Source organism: Lynx rufus, unplaced genomic scaffold, assembly GCF_022079265.1.
Source record: "Lynx rufus isolate CCGP_SWC_20201006 ecotype Redwood Valley unplaced genomic scaffold, mLynRuf1.p SCAF_7, whole genome shotgun sequence".
In the NCBI taxonomy this organism is placed as follows: Eukaryota; Metazoa; Chordata; class Mammalia; order Carnivora; family Felidae; genus Lynx; species Lynx rufus.
The window spans coordinates 72,416,110-72,429,132 of record NW_025814889.1 but is presented as its reverse complement, the minus strand read 5'-3'; the positions used below and the strand labels follow the sequence as shown (position 1 = coordinate 72,429,132).

The 13,023-nt window shown below is 41.1% G+C and overlaps 1 long non-coding RNA gene across 1 annotated transcript; it reads right to left on the bottom strand.

Moving 5' to 3' along the window:
* Window positions 1–9,565: 9,565 nt before the first annotated feature.
* LOC124502197 (uncharacterized) lies at window positions 9,566–10,729 on the bottom strand. Its single transcript, XR_006959869.1, has 2 exons — window positions 10,601–10,729; window positions 9,566–9,758 (listed from the first exon to the last, which is right to left on the bottom strand). It is a non-coding gene; the product is annotated as an uncharacterized LOC124502197 (long non-coding RNA).
* Window positions 10,730–13,023: the final 2,294 nt, after the last annotated feature.

The window sequence follows — 13,023 nt, the reverse complement described above, 5'->3', positions numbered from 1 at the left end:
CCATGTCTGTTGATTTGCCATATAGTCTTTCATTTTCATTGCTGTTTAATTCACAAATAATTTGTGAGTAAAAGTGAAATAAAATCTCCTTTTCTAGAACATTGCTGGATATTTTTACCATCAACAGGAACATGACTATAGTCAGTTCACAGAATTATCTTAGCCTTTTTGGCACCATCTGTTTCATTTTCTGAGATTGCCTGGCCTGTCCACAAATCTGAAAATATTTACTATTTGACCTTTAATAGAAAAAGTTTATCAACACTTGGGTTATACTGTCCCTTCTTTGAGTGTTACTTTTTTTTTTTTTTTTTTTTAAGAAGGCTGCAAACCCAGTGCAGAACCCAACGCAGGGCTTGAATTCAGGACCCTGAGATCAAGACCTGAGCTGAGATCAAGAGTTACATGCTTAACCAACTGAGCCACCCCGGTGCCCCCTGGATGTAATCTTTGAAAGCTATATTATACTTCTGAGATGGAGTTGTTTCAGCAGGTAAACAATCTGCACAAATGGGTATTTATGAAGAACCACTTATTTATGTATTGATTTTCATTCACTATTTTCAGCAATTACACATTTTTTCCCCTATAGCTTATCATGGAGGAAATCACAAATGACTTTATAGAATTAGCAGGCAACCTGAAGGGAGTCCTCCACAGTGATGTTTTTGGCCAGCGTTAAATGTGCCTTGGTCTGAGTCAGGACAGGGACTAAACGGTGCCCAAGAATGGAGCTCTGAGTCCAGCCCAACATTACATTTTCCTCCCAAACTGGCCCCTGAGGCCCCTCAGTATACGTGTGGGCAAAGGGACTAAATATGTGGGTCTCTGCTCTTTCAACCAAGCCTTTGTGCTGTTGGGTCCTGCCTTGTCAGTTTCCATCCAGCCTGGGGAACATGCACGACACCTTTCTTCTGCTCACTTAGTTTCCTGGCCTAGATTCTGGGTGGTGATGCCTGTCTTCATCATTCCACATGCCAAACTGAGCAGGTCCTCCTCTGGGTGCATTCCATTCCACATCTTCCACAAACTCGTTCAGGAATCCCATCAGCTTCTCTCCAGTGATGGTCTCACTTGGCAACTTCTGCCGCAGTTCTGGGCTGCAGCAGAGCCCTGAGCTCTGTGACTCTGAGATTCTTCATGCAGGACATGTTTACCTCTCTGCCTTGGGGTTTTATTAGGGGAGTAACTCTGTACAGATATCTCTGAATTATCTTCATTGGCAATCTCTGATTGGATATGAAAGGGTGTGAGACCACCTGGCCAGGGGGGAGGCAGTGGCAGGGACAGAAGACCTTGGGTGGGCACAGTGCTCCCAGCTGAGAATAAACCAGGTTGTAGACTGAAAACTATATTTTTGTTGTTTTCATTGTGGTAAAAAAAAATATGTAACATAAAATTTACCATCTTAACCATTTCTAAGTGCAAGTTTATCAGCGTACATATATTCACACTGTATAACAGATTTCTAAAACTTTTTCATCTTGCAAAACTGAAACTCTACATTCATTTTCCCCTTCCCCCAGCTTCCGGCAACAGCATTTATTCTACTTTCTGTTTCTATGAGTTTGACTACTTTAGATGTCTCATATACATGGAATCACATAGCATTTGTCTTTTTGTGAGTGACTTCTTTCACATAATATAATGTCATCAAGGTCTGGAAACTATCTTGATAATTTTGATTTTCTCAGTAAAATAGAAAACAAAGGTAACTGGCAGGGAATGAAAATGTAGAAGGGGGATCAGGCAGAGAGAAGGACTAAAACAGTTATCAGAGATAGCTGGGAAGGAAATGGACTAGGGAAAGAGCATAGGATCACACCAAAGACCCATGCGAGGTTGTAGATTTAAAGCGAAACCTACTAGCACGTTCATATATTTTTTTCCAGGCACATTCCACTACTCAGGTCCAAGCATCAAACTGGTGGACAGTTGGATAAAACTAGAGTTGGGTTTTGCAAGGTAAGTTCAACAGAGAGAAAGGAGAGGAGAGCGTTGATGGCATGGCTTTTAACAATTACCGGATCCAAGAGATAACATAGTGAGGAGACGACTGAACAAGAGTTGTAAGATCAGAAAGTTGAATACTTTGGGGGTGTGGAAGTATCAGAATTGCTGGAGCTATTTCTCACTTGGAGTACTGCTGAAGCCTCCTTACTAGTTTTCTTATTCGTTTCCATTCATTCTCCCTTTTATGGTCAGAAATGATCCTCCTGTAGTGAAAACTGATGAGGTCATTCCTTTCAAATTCCCCACGGACCTCCCATTAGACTGTGGATAGTGGCAGACTTTTTCATGATTTCAGGCCTCATTCTCAACACCTCTTCAGCATCTTCAGTACCTCTAGCACCTCCAGTTACTTGAAGGTTTTATTCGCTACCATAACTCCAAGGCTTTGCACATGCTGTTCTCCCTATTTGGACCACATCTCTCCATCTTGAATTGGCTTTCACTTATTCATCAGGTCTCCACTTAAATTTTACTTCCTCCTGGAAGACTTCCTTGATTTTTCCCCCAGTCTATATTGAATGCTTCTCATTCATACTTGCAGAGTATCCTGTATTTTCTCACACCAGCATTTAATATACTTCACTGTTAATGCTTACTTGTTTAGTTATATTTTAATTCTCTATACATCCTGTTGACCCTATATGAATAGCTATATTCATGAATATATATATGAAGCATCAAAATCACAGTTTTTTTCTAATATTTAAAGCTTACATAGAAGGTGATTCTTAAAAGTGATTCAAATTCCTTTTTGAAACTCTTCTCTGGGCTTCCCAGGACGTCTCACTGATCTATTTGCTCCATAGTCAATAGCCAATCCTGTTCTACCAACCCTCTAGCCTTCTGTTCTACCTCCTTCCTTTCCTGAGGTTATTTCATCCAGTGTCATGACTTAAAAATATCATCTAAATCTGTATCTCTAACCTGGACATCTCTTGGGTGCTCCAGATTTTTATGTCCACCTGTCTATTCTACATTCCTACTTGGTGAAACAGACTTATGAATACTACCAAAACACCATTACCCAAGTTGTCTCCATTTAGGGCAGAGCACCTCTGGTAGATTGTATTTTATAGATAGCTGCACCAAAATACTTATCCCATTTCCTATGCTCTTCTTACAATGTGACTGACAGTGTGCCATTGAAAAGTGGGTTCTGTGATCTCTGTTATTGGATCTTGGCAGGGTTTGTGACTTCCCTGATCAATGGAGCACAGAGGAGGTGATGCTATGTAACTTCTGACACTGGATCATAGAAAAGGTAGAGCTTCCTCTGCTTGGCTCCTTATCTCTCTCAAGATGCTCACTTTTTGAAGCCAAACACTATGCTGTGAAAAAGCTCAGACCACATGGAGAGGTCATGTGTACATATTCCAGCTGATAGCCTCAGGTAAGGCCTGAGCTGACATCCATCATTAACCATTAGACAGGTAAGTTGAACAGACCTTTAGATGGTTTCAGCCTCCAGCCCTAAAGCCTTCCAGCTGAGGTTCCATATATGGAACAGAAACAAGCCATCGCTGCTAGGACCTGTCTGAATTCCTGGCTCACAGAAACCACAAGAGATGATAAATGATTCCATGTGGGTGTAATTTGTTACACAGCAAATGATAATTAATACAGTATAACAGCTAGTCACTTTCTCAGGCCAAAATTTTATTTTCCTCTTTCCTCTTTCCACTTTTTTTTTCTCATATCCATATCCACTCTATTCAACAAGTCTGGTTCACCCTATCTCCAAAATACATCAAGCATGTGACCCCTTCTTATCTCCCATAATACACCATGATCCAAGTAACCATTATCTATGGCTAAGGCAATCAGAAAACTTCTAATTGATCTTCCTGACTTTGCTCTTTTTTCTCTACAGCCCATTCTCCTTTTGGTGGCTAAAGAGATCCTTTGAAAATTTCTATCTGAATATATTCCTTCCCTGCTTAAAACTCTCTACAATTGAACATACTTGAACACTTCCAAGATGTTTGATGCTATTAAGGAACAATTGTGAGTTTTTAAAGTGTGATAATAGTATTGTAATTTCTTTTGATATGCATATAGAAATATTTATAGATGAAATGATATAATTTCTGGGATTGTTTCAAAATAATAGAGAGGGTGAGTAGGTAGGGGTATTGACCAAACAAGGCTGGGCAGGAGCTGAGAATTGTCTATACTAAGGACAAATGCTAGGTAGGGGTCAGTATATTATTCTTTCTATTCTTTGTATGTTTTATAATGTATTTTTTTAAAAAGGGGAAAAAGCCTTTCAGTGTCTTTCTGTTCCACTTTTGTTCCCTTCTTTTCCCTTATTTTTTCTTTAAGAAAGTTATTAGCTTTCTTCTATTTCCTTCCTCTGAGGTAGCTATGGATGGCAGGGCCTGAAGGGGTGGGACCAAGGAAACAGAGCTGAGGAAGTGGCTGAGGGGATGTAGGGGAGATAGAGTTCCAAGGTTGAGAAAGCAGTGATGGGGTTAAAAGATTGGTTACATAAAGGAGGAAGGAGCAAGTAAGTAAATAAGGTACAAATATGGACAGGGGGAAGGCCAGAATAACTGCTGTGGTTTTGATTGGAATTGGAGACATTAGAAGTCATAGTAGACAGACAGATAAAGACACAGATGCAGATATGTTGTATGTTTGTCATATATGTATATGCTATATGCATATGTTGTGCTTGTGTATGTGTTTCCTACCTCAGTCCAATGAAAGGATCTAGAAGCAATAACATCCTAGGAGCAATGACCACACTTAGCATCTGAATCTTAGTTTCTAAAACCATTCTCCACTACAAAGAACCAGGGGTCTTGGAAGAAATGGCTGATTCCAGGGCCGGGGCAGGGGAAGCACAAGAGGAGCCTAGTAACTTTTCTTGGGCCAGAAAATAAGAAAGAACTTAAAAAATGATGAAGACATATCAGAAGAGCACAGGAGGTAGCCTGAAGGGGCTCTCAATGGTTAAATCTGGACAACTTAAGCATCCAAAGAAATGATGAAGTAGAAATTGTAATCCATCAAATATAATAGGAATCTATGGGTCTATACACATATGAATGGATGAATGAATAAATGCATGAATGGATAGGGGGAAAGGGAAAACTCTTTCTTACATTAGAATGCAACTAATAAATTTTGAAGGAATGAAAAAATTGGGAAATCACCACTTGGCAACCATCATTATAATGGTTCAGACATGAAGCATCAATAAATGTTAAAACCAGGGGGTGAAGGTTTATTAAGGAATGGTATATTTACATAGTCTCAAAGCTTTTTCCCCACAAAATAATTTATTTTAAAAGTAAAAAATAATAACCTTATAATGGAAGAATCTGATAGATACCACCTTAATCAAAATTAACACCACTAGAAATCAGACAAATTAACGTTATGTGCCTTCTGAGAATACAGGATAATTTCTGTAAAATTCTTACCAAAAAGTCATAGCCTGAATAATTATGAGGAAACATCAGAAAAATTCAAACTGAGGGTTGTTCTATAAAATAATTGGTCTGCGACCTTGAAAAATGTGTAGGTCTCAAAATACAAGAAAGACAGAGGAAATATTCTAGATTGAAGTAGATTTAAAAGATATGACAATTGGGGCACCTGGGTGGCTCAGTCAGTTGGGCGTCTGACTTCGGCTCAGGTCACGATCTCACAGCTCGTGAGTTCGAGCCCCACGTCGGGTTCTGTGCTGACAGCTCAGAGCCTGGAGCCTGCCTTGGATTCTGTGTCTCCCTCTCTCTCTCTACCCCTCCTCCACTCATGCTCTGTCTCTCTCTGTCTCAAAAATAAACAAACATTAAAAAAAAAAAGATGTGACAATTAAATGCAGCTCATGATTCTAGATTGGGTCCTGTAACAAAAGAAAAAGAAATTTGCTATAAAGGATATTATTATTAGGACAACTGTCGAAGATAAGTGGGATCTCTTAGGTGATAGGCTTATATCAATATTAATTCCCTAATTTAGATGATTGTACTATGGATTTGTAGGGGAATTTAGGCGGAAGGTATATGGATGCTCTTTGTATACTTTTGCATCTTCTTTATAACTTTGAAAGTACCTCAAAATAAAAAGTAAAAACAAGCCCCAGACAAAAGCCTCTGGGTGCTCCCTCACCCCGCCATGCCGCCCTGCCTTCATCTCCTTCACTCTCCCCTTGTTGGAACAGTTCCCACCGCCCCAGGCATTCTCTGAATGCCAGCCAATTGGGTTCCATGTCAAGGCCTTTGCATTTGCTGTTTCTCTTTCCTGGGAAGGCTCCTTCCAGTCCTCACAAGGCTCCATCCTCCTTTTCATTCAGCTTTCAGCTCACATGGGTTGCATTAGGCTCTTTTATTTCTCCACTGCACTTGTGAGACTTGCTTCTTTACTTGTTTGTTGCCCATCTTTCTTCAGTAAATGTGAGCTCACTGAGGGCCAGGACTTTGTCTTCTTTCACCTCCCTTGACCCAACAGCTAGGATAGTTCCTGGTGCATAGCAGGTGCCTATTAAGTATTGCTGTCTGACTGGTTTCATAAACATTTGTTGAATAAATGACATACTGAACCTCTAAGTAGGTCTTTGGCTTTAAGTATTCTAACCCTTTGACATGACTTGGTTTAAAGACAAAATTTTTATTTACTTATTTTTTAATGTTTTTTAGAATTTACTCATTTTTGAGAGACAGAGAGACAGCACGAGCAGGGGAGGGGCACAGAGAGAGAGAGGAAGACCCAGGATTCCAAGCAGGATCCAGGCTCTGAGATGTCAGCACAGAGCCTAAGGAGGGGGCTAGAACTCATAAACCACAAGATCATGACCTGAGCTGAAGTCGGCTGCCCAACCAGCTGAGCCACCCAGGCACCCGTAAAGAAAAAAAAAATTTTTAAGGGAGAAGAAGAAAAAGGAAATAGAGTTTGGTGACCAAGTACATTAGGGAAATGTTCCACGCCCTCTTTGGGATTTACAAAGCCCCTCAGAAGCCCTCCTGAAATAAATCCTGCTTATCTTTAACGAAGCTTGTCTTAACTGTATTTGAGCATGGGATCCTCTTTTATTTACTTATTTAAAAAAAAACCCTTTTTTTAAATGTTTATTTATTTTGAGAGAGAGAGAGAGCGTGAGCAAGCGGGGAGGGGCAGAGAGAGAGGGAGACACAGAATCTGAAGTAGGCTCCAGGCTCCAATGTGGGGCTTGAGCTCACTAACCCTGAGATCACAACCTGAGCCAACACCGAATGTTTAACCAACTGAACCTCCCAGGCCCCTTACTTATTTTTTGATGTGAGGCTATAGAACACTGTCCTAGTATCTTTCTATTGTACATGCCCTGGTAAGAGAGGCAAAACAAAACAAAACAAAACCACTATGGTATATACATATAAAAAAAAAATCTCTAAACACATTAGTAAGTGTCGCTCGTTTGACTTGCTAGTGAGGCCATGGACGCCACACTGTTCATTGCAAAGTGGGGCCACCTTATTCTTGATAATCAGATGTACCACGTTCCTCCCTCCTCCAGCAGCCTTCCCAGGGAAGCTGTCACTGGCTGCTGTGCCGGAGGGGCATGAGAGCAGCTTGTGGATTCTATATCTGCTCTTGACACCAGGGGAAGGGCTGCGTAGGCAATGAGGGATTTTCGTGTATTTCTTGCATTCCAGGAATGAAAGGTCTGTTAAGTAACATAATTTCAAGACTTTTTTTAGCCACTAATAAGTCTCTTGTCTAGTCATTTTTGTAAGGTATAGTGTTCCTAAATAATCCTAAGTGTATTAATTTACACTTTTGAATGACTTTCCAGACGATTCATTCCTTTTCTATGTGTGGATTAGTAAGTATGGATCACTAAGGATGTTTATTTTACAACCAGTTAGTACCATGTGTAGCCCTTGTTTAGGACCATGTTTGTTTTCACTAGCCTTTGGAACTACCCCATCTCCTCTACCTTCCAAGTAGAAAATTGATTACATTTTTTTTTAATTTTTTTTTAACATTTATTTATTTTTGGGACAGAGAGAGACAGAGCATGAACGGGGGAGGGGCAGAGAGAGAGGGAGACACAGAATCGGAAGCAGGCTCCAGGCTCCGAGCCATCAGCCCAGGGCCCGACGCGGGGCTCGAACTCACGAACCGTGAGATCGTGACCTGAGCTGAAGTCGGACGTTCAACCGACTGAGCCACCCAGGCGCCCTGAAAATTGATTACATTTTAAAACTGGGCATGACAGGGGCGCCTGGGTGGCTCAGTCGGTTGAGCATCTGATTTTGGCTGAGGTCACGATCTCAAGGTTTGTGAGTTTGAGCCCCACATTGGGCTTTGTGCTGTCAGTGCAAGAGCCCACTTCAGATCCTCTTCCCCCCCTCTCTGCCCCTCCCCTGGTCACATGTGCTCTTTTTCTCTCTTCTCTCTGCAAAATAAATAAACATTAAAAAAAAAAAACAAACAACCCAAAACTGGGCATGAAAGGAAGAGCTTACATCATTTCTTCTTTACAAGGAACTTCTGGGACCTAAATCTGCTTCCCTTCACTCTCCTCTCCTGGGCTGCACCCACCCTGCCCTACCTACCCTTCCCTGCTGCTCCTGCTCCGTCTCTCTCACATGATAGCAAGAAAACAGAAAAGACACAATATTTTTTACCAAAGGCCTACAAGTTCCAAAATGTACTGGCTTCATGATACTTTTTCCTCACTAGGTCAAGAATTTAAACCCCAGTCTGGTCCCAAGTTCTCCCCCTTCCCAAATGCATTTGTGCTCCTTTATTATCTTTCCTCATATGTTTTTAAAAAATGTTTATTTCTTTTGAGAGAGAGTGTGAGCAGAGGAGGAGCAGAGAGACAGGGAGAGAGAGAGAATCCCAAGCAGGCTCCATGCTGTCAGCACTGAGCTGGACGTGGGGCTCCATTCCACAAACCACAAGATCATGACCTGAACTGAAATCAAGAGTCAGACACTTGACGGACTGAGCCACCCAGGCGCTCATTTTCTTATATGTTTTAATTTGGGAACAATTTTTTCTATCAGGATCTAATCTAAACCTCAGAAGACACAAAGTTCAAGTAAGGGCAGAGTCTCCTTAGTCTATATATGTCACCACCACTGGAGTGGATGTCGGGTAGTCTTGATTTCTGTAGGGGTGTCCATCATCCACGTGGAGATGCAGTCCAGGTCCCGGGAAACAGTCTGGACTGAAGGCATTTTCTCCGACTATCCTCTGTGGTTACAGCTTCGTACAAAAGAGTATCCACAAAGTTTAGACCTGGGATGGCAAAAGCATCTTTCTTCCTCACGTCTCGAGGCAGAGCAGGAAGGAAGTGACACGGTTTCAAATGCTCACCCCGAATCTACCTTTGTGATTCAGGTTAGAGAAAAAGAAGAATAAGTGGTAGAAGGGGTTAAAATGAAAGGATGAAGAGAGAGAGAAAAGAGCATTAATTAAAAGTATTAAGTGATTAAAAAAAAAAAGTATTAAGTGATCTTGTCATAGATATCTGAGACCAAATCCAGTATTTGCAAATAATAACTGCAGAAATTTTCTAAACCTGGGAACACACACACACGCACACACCCAATGAAATGAATAAATATTAATTTATTTTATTGTGAGTGAGTGGATCCTGAGAAGACATATGGAAGGATGGTCAATTATAAGTTTCTGTTTTGCAAGTCAGCCAGTAGTTCAGGGATACCATAGAGGAAGCATTTCTGAATCTAAACAGAGCACATCTGGAATTTTTTCATTCCTCTGGAATTTGTCATCTTCATCTGCTTTTTTTTTTTTTTTTGAGAGAGAGAGAGAGAGAGAGAGAGAGAGAGAGAGAATCTTAAGCAGGCTCCATACTCAGCTCAGAGCTCGATGTAGGGCTCGAACCCACGAACCATGAGATCATGACCTAAGCCGAAATCAAGAGTCTGATGCTTACCTGACTGAACCACCCAGGCACCCCTCCCTTGCTTTTTTTAATACACCAATATCTCTGCAAAAGCATCCAACTAAAACCTAGTCAGCCAATATCCTTCTTATCAGATAGTTGCCAAAAACAATATGCCTCTAATTCATAATTCATAACAATCATCAACTGACCCCTCTGCACAGGGGACCTAGTTCTGCTTTCCCCTTGCTGAAGAGCAATGACTTATCTTGTTGAGGATCAGGGACTCTTGTACGCTGCTATAATAGTAATAATGAAACTGTGAAAGGCACTGCAAACCAGCTAGAGTTAGAACATGTTAGCCCTGTGGGTGGCTTCTCTCTTCCTCTCCTGTCTAGTGTAAAACACACCCAGGGCTGAAGGCCGAATATCTGTTAATCTGGCCATTTAACAAGGAGTCTTTAAAGAAATTTATTTAAACTTTTTCCTCCCATAGGGATCCAAAAGTTCTAGCTATGCCATAGATTGGTAGAATAAAATGAGAAGGGTGCTTTAGCTCAGTTTCTCCCCTCTAAGAAACAAGGAGAGGGGAGAATTACCACAGCTGCAGGGTTGTGCAGTACTAGCCAAATTTTAAAACATAAAAACATCTCCTCTGACCATCTTCCACCCACCCCCTGGCCCCTTTTTTCTTCAGATTGTTTTTCTCCATCCATTGGTGCACAAATATCTTACTTGTCTCCAAGTCTGCCCTCAAGAAAGAGTACTTATCCAGGTTCAGGGTGAAAAGACCTCAAAATGTGGATCCAGGGAGGCCTGGATTTGGTTCGAATCTTGAGTCGGCTACTTACAAACCGGGCCAGTGCAGGCGAGTTACTTCACTCTGTATGTGAGCTTCCTCCTTCCGTGGGTGGGGTCACGGGGAGGGAAGGAAGTGATGGAGATAAAAATAGCTAACTCACATTTTATATCAATGTTCTCCTTACTCAACAAATATTGAGTCTAAATATGTGTGTGCACTTGGGATACAATGGTAAACGAGACTCAGAACTGGCACTCAAGGAGTTTATAATCTGATGGAAACTCGTGAGTGCCTATTATATACAGACAGTCCCTAACTTATGATGGCTTGACTTGATTTTTTTGACTTTGTGATGCTGCAAAAGGGATACGTATTCAGCAGAAACTGTACTTCAGATTTTGAATTTTGCTCTTTTCCCAGGCTAGCGATATGGGGTATGATACTCTCTCATGACGCTGGGCAATGGCAGTGAGCTGCAGCCACGGGTTCGGGAGAGTAAGCAGCCCATACGCTTACAACCTCTCTGTGCCCGTACAACCGTTCTGGCTTTCACTTTCAGTACAGTATTCAATAAGTTGCATGAGCTATGCAACACTGAAGTATAAAATAGGTTTTGTGTTAGATGATCTTGCACAACTATAGGCTAGTGTAAATGTTCTGAGCACGTTTAAAGTGGGCTAGGCTAAGCTAGGGTGTTTGGTTGGTGGGATGTATTAAATGCATTTCTGACTTATGACATTTTCAACTCATGATGGATTTATTGGCATCTCCTATACAGTACAAATCATATTCAGCTACTTGCCATTCATTCTCTTATTTTCTATATTCACTGAAAAGGTATATGAAACATATGTTCCTAAATGATTTAAGGGAATAGTACAAATATTTATCATACACCATTCATCTGCCAGGCTGTGGTCCCTCTCCCTCTGCCCCCCATGCATTTTCTCATGTAATCTTCACAACAGATGCGAGGTAAGCATTATCCCCAATTTACAGAAGAAGAAACTGAGATCCAGAGGGGTTAAACACCAAGGACTCTTGACAGATGAGTTTTTGAGATTATAGTCTGAGCTGCTGTAATGAGGACACCAGAAAGTATAGTGGCTTAATTGATTAAGTTGATGCTTTCTTAACAGCCCCAGTGTGAGCATTCCAGATTGTCAGAGCAACAATACTCCATGAGGTCATTTTGAGACCCAGGTTCCCTTTCTTTTTTTTTTTTTTTATTTTTTTTAAATTTTTTTTTTTTTAACGTTTATTTATTTTTGGGACAGAGAGAGACAGAGCATGAACTGGGAAGGGGCAGAGAGAGAGAGGGAGACACAGAATCGGAAGCAGGCTCCAGGCTCTGAGCCATCAGCCCAGAGCCCGACGCGGGGCTCGAACTCACGGACCGTGAGATCGTGACCTGAGCCGAAGTCGGACGCTTAACCGACTGAGCCAGCCAGGTGCCCCGAGACCCAGGTTCCCTTTCTAATATTACTGCCATGGCAAAAGCTCAGTCACCACCATGTATATGTTCCAGCATATGGGAAGGAAAAACAATAGTTAGGGCAACTAGCTTTATCCTGAAGGAGATGACCCAGAATTTGTGAAAATCCTGCTTGCTCACACTCCACTGACCTGAACTTAGACTCATGGCCATACTTCACCACCCAGCAGGCTGGAAATGTAGTCTGTGACTGGACAGCCGTGTGCCCTGCTAAAACTTAGGATATTCTCTCACTGAACATAAATTGACAACGAGCACTTAGAGCAGTTAGTAGCCCCTGGCCCAGTAAGTAAGTGATGAAGCAGAAATTCAACCTTAGATTTGCTTGAATCCAATTACCACCTCTTAGATACAGGAGCTAGAGAATTCTGGTTCTTCTTTAATTTGTCTTCAGTGCCTAATAATAATAATAATAATGGCATTTTATTATTATAGTTTAGGAGCAAGCAATTGAAATTGTGTGTCAACTTCTCAGAAACATAGGGGTATTATTTTTTTTTTTAAGTTTTCTTCCTATAGATGCTAATATTTTTTCCCTCAGTTTTCTTGGAAATATCTCGAACTTTTAGCAGTCTGGCCTTGTGATTCATGTGAACCAGTTGCTAAATGGGTTACAGAAGAAAGAGAGAAAAATATAGCTACTTAAAAAAAAAACCCAAAAAACCTGTCATTTCCTTGCCAAATCTGTAAGAGGTGATATTTTAAAGGTAGTAAAGTGCAGCCGGTTATAGGTTTCGTTAAAGTTGGCTAATGTAGGAGAATGAGTGAAATGTCATTTTCCCCCCTCTCTAAGTTTTCTTTTCCCCCATCACCCTAAAAACAAAGAACCTTAAAACTATATTTTAGGATGCAAAAGGAATA